A 10,903-nucleotide genomic window follows, 5' to 3' on the forward strand; every position below is an offset into this window, starting at 1 on the left:
CAGCCCCCTGGCCCGGCGCCGGGCGGCCCGCGGGCAGCCCATGGAGTGGGGGCGCCCAGGGCCCAAAGGCGGCTCCTTCTCGGCACCGGGGGCCTGGGCGGCGAGGGGAGGGTGTGGGGCGGGGCTCCCGCCGACTTTGGCGTGTGTGCGGAGGCCGCGCGGGGCTGGCTCCGGAAAACGCCCCGGGACGACGTATCTCCGCTGTCCTCGCGGCCCTGCGGGCTGCCGCACGGCCCCTCGCCTGAGCTCCCGGCCGCGACACTCAGCCTGTGCGCGTCGCGGCCTGGGGCCGCTGAGCTTCGGCGCAGAGCAGCGCAGCGTGCACAGCCATCCCCGCCCGCGCGGGCTCGCTCCCTGGTCCGGGGCGGCGCGCGAGTCCCTCACTGCCAGGACTCGAGCGCGGCTGGGCAGGATCCGAGACTCCACTGCATGCCGGGGGCTCACACCCCAGCTCGCACCTTCGCCTCCTCAATTCAAAAAATGAAAAATAATCATAAAATATCAAAGCCGTCCGATGCGCCGTCGCCGGCGGTTCCCGGCAGTCTTGCCCTCTACAGCCGCAGCCCAGGCTCGGGAGCTTCTCCACTGTCAATGAAACTTTCGGAGCCCGACTCGGTGACGGGCGTGCCCGCCGGCCAATGGGACCGCGGCGCCGAGGCCGCGCGCCGGAGCCCGCCCCCACACCGAGGCGGGCGCGGCAGGGGCGGGCCGGGGCGAGGGCGGGAGGGCTGGTTGCCTCTGCGCACAGGCTGCCCGCGCTGCTGGCTCCTGCAGGGCCGCAGCCCCCTGGGTCAGGTCTTGCAGGTTACGCATGGTGCCCACACCGACCCACACTGCGGGGGAATCATTTCTCGCCCAAGGAAGAGTGCACAGATGCGGCAGGTAGCCAGGGCTTTAACAACTTTGTGCGCGCCCATCCACGCGTACCTCTGCGCACGTTTACAGACTGAGCCGAATGGAGCCGGCATTCTTCTAGCCCATTGACGCTGTCTGTAGTTAACCTGTAAATCTTTACGGAAGCGGACTGCCACATCTTTGTCCCCTGGAGTGGCTGGTGGGTCGAATGGCCAACCTTTCCGTTAGCAGCCAAGCGCTTAACCACTGCTCCACCAGGGCTCTGTCCTATATAGGGTCGCTATGAATCGACTGGAAGGCAGTGGGTTTATAGTTAACCTTGAGAGAAGAGTCAACTCTGGGCACTGGGGAAATCCTGAGTCTTTCAGGCTGAGGATGGAGATCCAGATCTGCTTCCTCTTCATACTATTTGCCCAACTCTTGTTTTCCCCGTTAAGTTTGTCCCTGCCTTGTCGTGGTTCTGGGGAAACAGGATGTACTGGAATTGAGAATGTTCCTCCTTTTTCTCCTAATAACCTCCATTTAGCTTGTTTTCTGGACAAGATCTAGAGAAACCTGGCTCCTAATTGAGAACCCAAACCCATTGCCATCAAGTCGATTCTGATTCACAGCAACCCTATAGGACAGAGTAGAACTGCCCCGTAGGGTTTCCAAGCAGCGGCTGATGGATTCCAAATGTGGACCTCTTGGTTAGCAGCAGAGCTCTTAACCCACGCAGTTTGGTTCTCTGGGTCAGTGGGGAATCTTCAGCCATTTGAATCACCTTTGTGGACGTTCCTTTTTTGTGTGTGATAGAGTAAGCTTTTGGTTTGAACTCAGATGCCTTTACAAATGCTCTGAGAATTACAGGTAAACTGTGAACCATTACTTTTTATGAAGACTGAAGGCAGTGGAAATCTGGTGAAGACACCCTGAAACTTACACCTTGTATGTGGTTTGGAGCCCTCAAGAACCGTAGATATCATCTAAGTCCTAAACGCAGTCATGAACCCACATCAGTGGAGCTAGAGCATACTACAGGAATTTAAATTTAGCAGCTAATCATTACTGCTACCAACAGATGTTTTTGTGTTTTGTTTAAGTCTGATGTAAATCTGCCACCCATTTTACCAGAAGTCCAGCATTTTGATGTCCTTTCTATCTCTCTTGCAACTTGTTCTTGTGAATTAATTAAGAGGTCATAAAACACCCTAAATTTTAAATAATACATGTTACCACATGAATCCTCAGTTCTATTTGCAGTATTTTGTCATGTTCTTAGTAGACTTCCTATATTAAAAACTGTATAGTTTTCTTCAAAATAACTGTTGTGGACACCTAACTTAGACATACAAGAATCCAGCAGATTGCTGATCTTACCAAATCTGCTGCTTGCTTTATTTGCCACATCGTATCCCAATTTGGCTGTTCAGCTTTTAAAGAGTTCAATACCTTTGCCCAGTTCTGAGTCTTTACAGCATATCCACTCAAGGGGGAGTATCGTAGTGTAGGCTGCATCTAACACAGGGTTCTCAATGCAGGCTGCACATTACAGTCACCCGGGAGATTTTTCTAAAATGCAAATGCTAAGTGCCCACACCCAGAGATGCTGATTTAATTGGCCTGAGATGGGACCTCTACTTCTGTGTTTTTGTTAAAGTTTTCAGGTGATGCTCAGGTATGCAGTCAGGGTATCGACCACTATCCTCATTACCATATCCAGATCTCAGGAGACATCCCATTGTCTTTCAAAACCAGCATCACCAAACAATTCCCTCTCCTGGAGGTGTGTTTTTCACACTGGGATCATGGTAACTACACATATCAGTGCCAGTGGTATTGTCTTTACAAGAGCTGTTTTAACCCAAGTTTTCCTGAGTCCAACCATCAGGATCTGGTGTTCAGACAGACTTGTTTTTAAGGGCCCACAAGCCCACCAAGATATTGATTACATTGTTCAGGTGCCCTTCTTGCCATGCAGCCTTTACCCCCAATCTGAGAAGATCTCTGAAATCTGAAAGAGGGCATAAGTTAGCAAACACTTTGGGGAAAAAAGTCAGCTATACACAACATTCATAAGTGTATTATCTTGATATTTGATGAGTACCTAAAGCATATGACCGCACACTGAACTGAGCTCCAGTTACTTGATGAGTCTCTGCATCTATGTTGACAATCAATGTCTTATTTTGATCACTGCCAGCTGGTCAGATTATTGAAATTTTCTGTGCCTTGGTTTCTTCATCTGTAAATTGGGAAAAGTAATAAAACCTATCTAATATGGGATGCTTTACATCTAGAGATGATTTAAAGAGTGCTTAGAGAAGTTCCTGGCTCATAGTAAGCATTTGAAGAATATTATTATTATTATTATAAAACAAGGACTGGTCCTACATATACAAAACTGTTATGCTGAGGCAAAGTGACCTGCTCTGGTACTCAGAAAGATGCACTGGCTTCTAGCAGTATGTTTTAAAACTGTGATGCAGTGAAATGAGAGACATTTTCCTAAGTATTTTTAGCCACAAAGAGCGTATCACTTGTGCCTTGTATATGTTTCTTCTCTCTTGTTTAGCTTTTGTCTTTTCCTTTGTCTTTTTCAATTTGTTTTAATGCTAGGCTGATTGACAAAATCATTCAGAAATGCCATTTTTGTCCCAAGTGCTAATTTTCTCTATCATGTTCAACCTGCAAATGCAGAATTAGTAACTCTTTTCAGTCCCATGTCGTGTTTAGCCCTATGTCATTTATTATCTTCTCAAATATTTTGTTAGCTTTTTTGAAAGATCTCAGGAGTGAATGTTATCCCAAATGGTAACGCTGCCAAAACAATACCTCCCACAGGGATATTAAAGTTGTCAACCTGGCATTTTCTTCTTCCAGGAAATCTGCCAAAATCCATGGGCGCCATCCAGCCTGTAGAGAGTGTGGCACCTCTGGCCAACATAAGGATGATGTCTTCTAGCATAGGTAACATGTGTTTCCCTTACACAAGGCAATCTTTGTGTAAGGGAAACGCGTGTTATAAATAACCCCTTCAAGACTCAATTATGTTCTCCTTTGAATTTTTTGTTGATACCTTGTGTTTTCACTAATGGAAGGCATGCTGATTAAAGGACCAATTCAGAATTTTTATTATGATTTATGGATTTTGATACCCATTATCTGGGATCCAGTATATCCCATGAGACCCTGGACATCATAAATCCTCTTGATATGAGTCAATGATAAAATCTTTTTCTTTTTTTAATTTCTTGAAAATTAGCAAAACATGAGGTAAAACCTGAAGGCACCTGGCAATGACTGCACATGTATTTTGTTCTAGTCTCCTTCTTCTTAGTCTTTTTATTATTCTTCATGAAACATTTCAAAACATGGTACAATGCATTCTTCCTTTCTGCAGAAGCAGTACTTACAACCCAAATGAATAATGCCAAGGGATTTTTTATCTCAGGAAAATGACCACTACAATGCATTCTTCATTACTGCAAAAGCAGTACTGACAGGCCAAATAAATAAAACTAAAGGAATTTATATCTCAGAAAAATTACCACTACTGTGTATTCTTCATTATAACAAAAGCAGTACTAACAGCTAAGAAGCAGAAACAGCTGCCCTGGAATACTGCAGAACTGCTCACACTGGTGCATTTCACCTGCTACATGTGGAAGCAATGACTGGACCTAAGATTGAATGCAGGGTTAAGAATAACTTATAGTTTCTTGAAAAGTAGCACTGCAATGCATTATTCCTTATTGCAAAGGCAATATTTACTGTTCAGAAGCTAGAAAAGCAGGGAGCCAGTAACACCTGGAAACAATGAATGGTGTTAGAGAGAAAATGGCCGCTATGACTGAATGAAGACTAGGAATAGCTTATTCTTGTAATAAGTACGTTCTTATGAGAGCATAGTGACTGGGAAACATAGTTAGGAGGCTTATCTCACAGACATAAAGGCAAGCCTGTCAAAAGTTTAGAAAATTCACATATCCAAGAGGCATCGCCTAAGACAATGCTCAATCTGCACAAAAATGAGGCTCCAACTCAGGGTTCTTGAGTTTCACCCATTTCAAAAGGCTCCCACCTTGAGGGTAACACATTAAAATAGTGCTACTTCCCTCCCAAAGAACTCCGGAGACATAAAAAATGGTTGGATACCACATGTCCCATGAGTCATGAAAGGGATAATAATATTATAGATACAGACATTTCTGTTTTCATTGTAATTGCCCTGTGTTATAAGACACAATATTTATTTGAAATTCATTTTAGTTAGGGTCCCCATAATTTTTGGCTCTCATACTTGAGAAAACTTGGAGAATGGAACACTTTCTTTGTGCTACTATAGTCTGTGGTTGCAAATTTTAAAAATCTCTTAATTTGATGTTTATGGCAGGTGATTTTCAAGATCTCTAAATTTCAAAGACCTAGACAATTTCTAATAATTGCAAGTCTTGTTATACTTCTCCTAAAGAAGTTATTCCCTATATAATCTTTATCACAGCAATCAAAATGAAAATGCACAAAACTGTATAGTCCCCACTTTATTGTCCTAGACATCTGGCCCTTAGATGTAACCTTCCTATGGGGCATCCATAAAATGTGGTGCCATAGCCTTGATGACAAGCTGGGAGTTGTTAAAGGAGTGCAGAATCTAAAGCAGATTGGCAACTGTGGGTCTGTTGTTGAAGAATTTTGCATCATCGGCTAATCATCACATGTATATGCCTTATCTTTCCAACTATATTGTAGACTTTTGAGGGCATGGGCAAAAATTCATCTATAAAGCAGACTCAATAACAAACTATTGTTTCCAAAAGAATTGTTTTCTACTTATTTCCTTCCATCACACACATGCATCCACCCACACTTAGACAAATATCTGTGACTGGATAAGAAAGCTCTCGTATGAAAATAAAGGGGCATGTAGAGTTTGTTTTTGTAAAGTAAGCATATAAAGGCAAAGGCTGTGAATTTACAAGCACTCTGTTGAAGTTGGTGACTTGCCTTGGGCACCACAGGTACCAGGTGGCTGACACTGAAATATGGAAACCATTATTCATTATTCACAGCCAACACCACAAGTGGGTTTTTATCTCAGGGGCTGTCTAGCTGCTCTCTCTGTATTTGCTCCTGAAGCCTTTGAAGATGCTGCTGATTTTAACATCATTTCATCCAAAAAAAGACTTATCAAATTCTGGCAAAAGTTTTACAGAAGGGAACTGGAATTCAGGGAATAATTTAGCAGTGAAATCTAGTAATTCAAAGCAAGTTACTAAACAAAAAAATTTACAAATTTTTTTCTTTACCTGTAACTACTGATATCAGAAAAACTGACTTGTCTATATCCTAGTAAATATTTATTAGTTAATAAGTACACATTTCAGAATAATTTGGATTTCAGGATTGCCTCAGTGGTCATAGAAATGTTGATAGTCTCCTCAGTAAAAATAATGAATTTCCATTCATTGATCTTCTTAAGAGATTACAGACGTGTGAATGCATGCGAGAATGTACAAGTTTTAGAACTGGTTATTTTCAGTTATTAAGATAAGCCTTGGATTAGATCCAGGATTTGTGGATCCAGTTCAATGACTGTTGAGTCAACTGGTTTGAGGCGTCATCCACTTATTCTGCTGCAGTGCCACCTTTTGGCTAATGGCATATTGAAGAAATACAAGTACTTTTTCTTTCTTTTCTTTTTTTTTTAATAGAAAGCATGCAATTATGCATAATCATGAAATGTCTATTGCAGCGCATATGCTCAGGGATACAGTGGTGAGCAAACCAAACAAGGCTGCCGCTGTGAAAGAAGCACCCTCTAGAAAGGAAAAACAGACATTGATCAAATAATGATGAACACACATGTGCAAAGGACTGTAAAGAAGTATCGGGCATTATAGAAGAGTACAAAAGGTGAACCTAACTCACTCCAGGGTAGCCAGAAGAGGAAAGAGCTCTTGCAAACGTGATATTAATGGCATTGTGAAGGGTGAGTACAAATTCACCAGAATGAGCTCCACATGAACTTCGTTTTGTTCATTGACATATCCAGGAACCTAAAACAGTATCTAGCCATAGTAAACACTTCGTAAATACTTGTTGAATGAATAACAGCATTATCTAGGTAAGGAGAGAAGGAATAACACTACCAGGGAGTGAGAAGGGCCACTATCCTGGAGGTAGAAGTGAGCATGTGGTGTGGAAGGACTCGGGAGCCGTTTATTGAAAGCTTGGTGCTCCACTAACTCGGGTCCTGTGCATCTTAGCTATTTGCTACTTGGTAACGGGTTCCAATCCATCTCCTTTCTCTTTTATTTTCTGATTAAATTGTAATAGCAATTAACATTTACTAAGCATAGGCGGGCACATCAGGAATCGGGACTGTCCCAGCCTGACAGAGTGAGTCCATACTAGTCCCTCTTCGCACTGCTGCCATTCACCAGAGACAGGGCATAAGATCATGGGTGGCAGACGTCAGCCTGAGGTCGCTTCAGCTCCCACGCTCTCTTGTTAATGATGCTAAGTCATTTGACCCTTCTGGATTTTTGTGGGTTTTTTTTCTTTTCATCATCTTTGGGCTGTGTGTGTGTGTTTAATCTCCTTTCTTTTAAATCTTTGTACAGAGATAGCATGTTTATGTGAATTCTCTGGGCCTGTGGCTATAGTGTAACTAACGTGATGCTATTCCGGCCCATTTACTTCAGTAGGTGGAAGGCACTGGAGGCTGTGAGCAAATGCTTAGCCCCAGGCAAACAAAGCAGACCTTGTGGATGAGCTTCCTGACTCTGAGAAGTCCAGTAAGTTTTCTCCCTCTGTCAGTGTGAAACTTGCTCTTGCTTGTCCAGTGGGGATATAAGCAGCATGCGTTTTTCCAAGACTCCTCAGACAAGTGTTTTGCTTGTTTTGTATTGGGATGTGAGGACAGCCTTCCCCTCCAGTGTGAGCAAAGACCCCCAGACGACCTTCCTCTGTGTGAGTGCTTATCGGTGCTCCCCTTGTGCTGCTTTGATGCATCTCGTGGGGGCCACATACAGCCCCCGCTTGCTTTCCCTCCCTCCCAGTGAGGAGAAGAAGGCCTTTTCTTGTATTCTGTCAACATAGATGAGCAAGGCACTCATTTTAATAACAAAGAATGCTGCAAAATTAAAATTGAATGAACTGCAAAATCACCAATGCCATAAAATAACTTTTCTAAAATACAAGTTTCTGACTTTATATACCTCAAAACACAGTGACAACTTTCTGAGATGCCCTAAGATAATTGTCCCCTACCCCTCATGAGCCCAGGCCAGCTACATAGGTTCCAAGGCCCAATGCAAAATGAAAAGCTGAGGCCTTTTTCAAAAACCAGGAAAAAAACGCCATTAAAAGTACTAAGATATTAAACTTTTCCTTATCTTCTGTGGTCTGTCTCTCAAATTGCATAGTATTTTTGTTGGTCATTCAATGTTGTTCTAAGTAAAGAAAAAATACAATTTTATAGTAAATGCAAATATGGCATTTAACTTGTATGTGGAGTCAGTGAAATTACACAATTCATATTTTCTAGCTTGTATGTGCGTATGTTTTCATTCTTACCCAAACTGACACCCTGTACAAAACTAACACAGCTGTTTTTATTTCATTTCCTGAGATGTGCACATTCCAGCAACACTCTCTACCTGAAAGAAAAAGGAACTTTCCTTCGGTGTGATCATTTCCAGCATAAGTGCTTAGGCAACACAGGGAAGTGGTACGGGTAGGAAAGGCTATGACCGGGCTCCTTGGTCACGGGTGGTTCTGAATGCCATTGGCTTCTGTCTGTATTCCCGGCAAATTTGGTTCAAATGGAAGGCATGGCCTCCCAGGGCTGTTAGTGCTCCCTCCAGACTCCCCACACCTCCCTCAATCATAGGTAACACGTTGTGCTCCTGCCACCGGGACCTTGTGCACACAGGGCATCGGGAACGCTGCATGCGAATGGAGGGGCCGGGAACAGGGGACGCGCGTATTGCACGGCTCTCCGCTGCTCACGCGCATGCTCCCCTGTGCTGTGGCCATCACTTGCAAAACACAAGTTCAAAGATAAAATTATCAAGAGTTTCAAGACAGAGAGAACAGAACATTAAACCAAGTGCAAGGCCCTTCTGAGTGGGGCCCTGTGTGATGCTCAGGTCGCAAGCCCATGAAGCCGCCCTTTTCCAGCCCCTCGCCTTAGCCGCTTCCTCTCCAGCTGTGTCTTTCTGTTTTGGCCCTTGGCGTTGGTTTACCTGGACATCTAGCCCCATTCAAAGAATTTCAATCACTCATATAATTAACACCTATTATAGTTCCAATGAGGAGCCCTGGTTGTGCAGCGGTTAAAGCGTTCAGCTGCTAACCGAAATGCCGGCGGTACAAACCAGTGGCGTCACTAGGGATGATGTCACCTAGTGTGGTAACTCATGATGTCACCCCCATGCTAATTACCACAATATTGTAGTTAAAACACCAGAAAATTTAACAAAATCAGCAAATATAAAAACACTGGCAGTAACGAAAATAACAGTGATTTGAAGCGTCACTGTAATTGGGCAATAATGACAGCTCTGACCAGAGCACATTAGAACCTTCCAAAAGTAAGTTAGCATAGAGTTTTAGCCTTATAGGTGTATTGTTACATGTAAGCTGGGCTTACAAAAAAATGTTTTGTTGTTACAACTAACTACAGAGATATTTTATAAAAAATAATAAATTTCTGCTGAAACACTGCACAAAAATTTTATGGACAGTCATTTTGGTGTTGCCCTTTCTGACAGTGTCACCTGGTGCAGTCCACCCCCCCCCACCCCACCCCCAGTGATGCCACTGGTTCAAACTCACCAGTAGCTCCGTGGGAGAAAGATGGAGAAAGATGTGTCAGTATGCTTCCATAAAGATTTACAGCACTGGAAACCCTATGGGGCAGTTCTACTCAGTCCTTTAGGGTTGCTATGAGCCTGAATCGACTCAATAGCAATGGGTTATAGTTCCAACTGCTTGTACTTCGTAGAATCCAACCATGCAGGGCTAAGTTCTGCTCTAAATAACATGCCAAGTTAAAAATGTATGTTTCAGGGTCTCTGTGATAGTATGCTTGGGCCCTGGAAATCATCTCCTGGTCCCCTTTCAGGTGTTGGAAGATCTTTCTCTCCCCAGTCTCCCCATCATCCTTTCCCCTATAAGAGGCTGTACTTGCACAAATCTGTTCATGATGTTTCTCAGTGTCATTTGACTTTAACCATACAATGACATGAACAGCATATTATGAGAATTATCACCATGAAAAATAAACTACAGCTTAAAAGAAAACAACACACTGAGGAGAATATTCACAACATACAGGACAATGAGTTGCAGTTGCTGGCTATGTTATTTAAATAATTCATGGAATTTACCTAAGAGAAAAATAAAGTAAACCAACATACAGGAAGATACTCAACTTCACAAAAAACTAAAGCAAGAAAAATTAAAAACAAATTGAAGTACAGTTTTTTCACCCATGAAATCATTAGCAACTTTAAAATGCAATCCCAAAGTTGGAAACATTATGGTGAAATGGGAGCATTTCACTGAAATGAAACAAAGATTTCATTAAGCAAACAAACAAATATTGTTTCTTGTTGGATTCAGTGTAAATTTGCACAATCCTTTTATAAGGAAATGTGGGAAAATATACCTCAAATAGATTTTATAAATTTATACAAACGGACTAGTTCAAATGAAGGAAGACATTCTAGTTATGACATGTTCCTTAAAATATTGTTTGACAATAGTGGAAAACTAGAAATAACCTGATTATGTAGCAATAGGAAAATTGATTAATACATTTCATTTATAGTTTATTCATAGACTAGTATTCAGTTATTTTAATTATCAAAAAATATTAATAAGATGTTTCTGATATGTTAGGTGAAAAAAAAAATACTAAGCTATGATTGTTGTTAACTGCCACCTAGTCAATTCTGACTCATGTGTTACATAACCCTATGTGTTACATTATGTCCAATGATATAAGTTAAACAACTAAATAAATGAATACAGTGTGACTCGTTGAATGATAGATTGT

Source organism: Trichechus manatus, unplaced genomic scaffold (genome assembly GCF_000243295.1).
Source record: "Trichechus manatus latirostris isolate Lorelei unplaced genomic scaffold, TriManLat1.0 scaffold00146, whole genome shotgun sequence".
NCBI classification, from domain to species: Eukaryota; Metazoa; Chordata; class Mammalia; order Sirenia; family Trichechidae; genus Trichechus; species Trichechus manatus.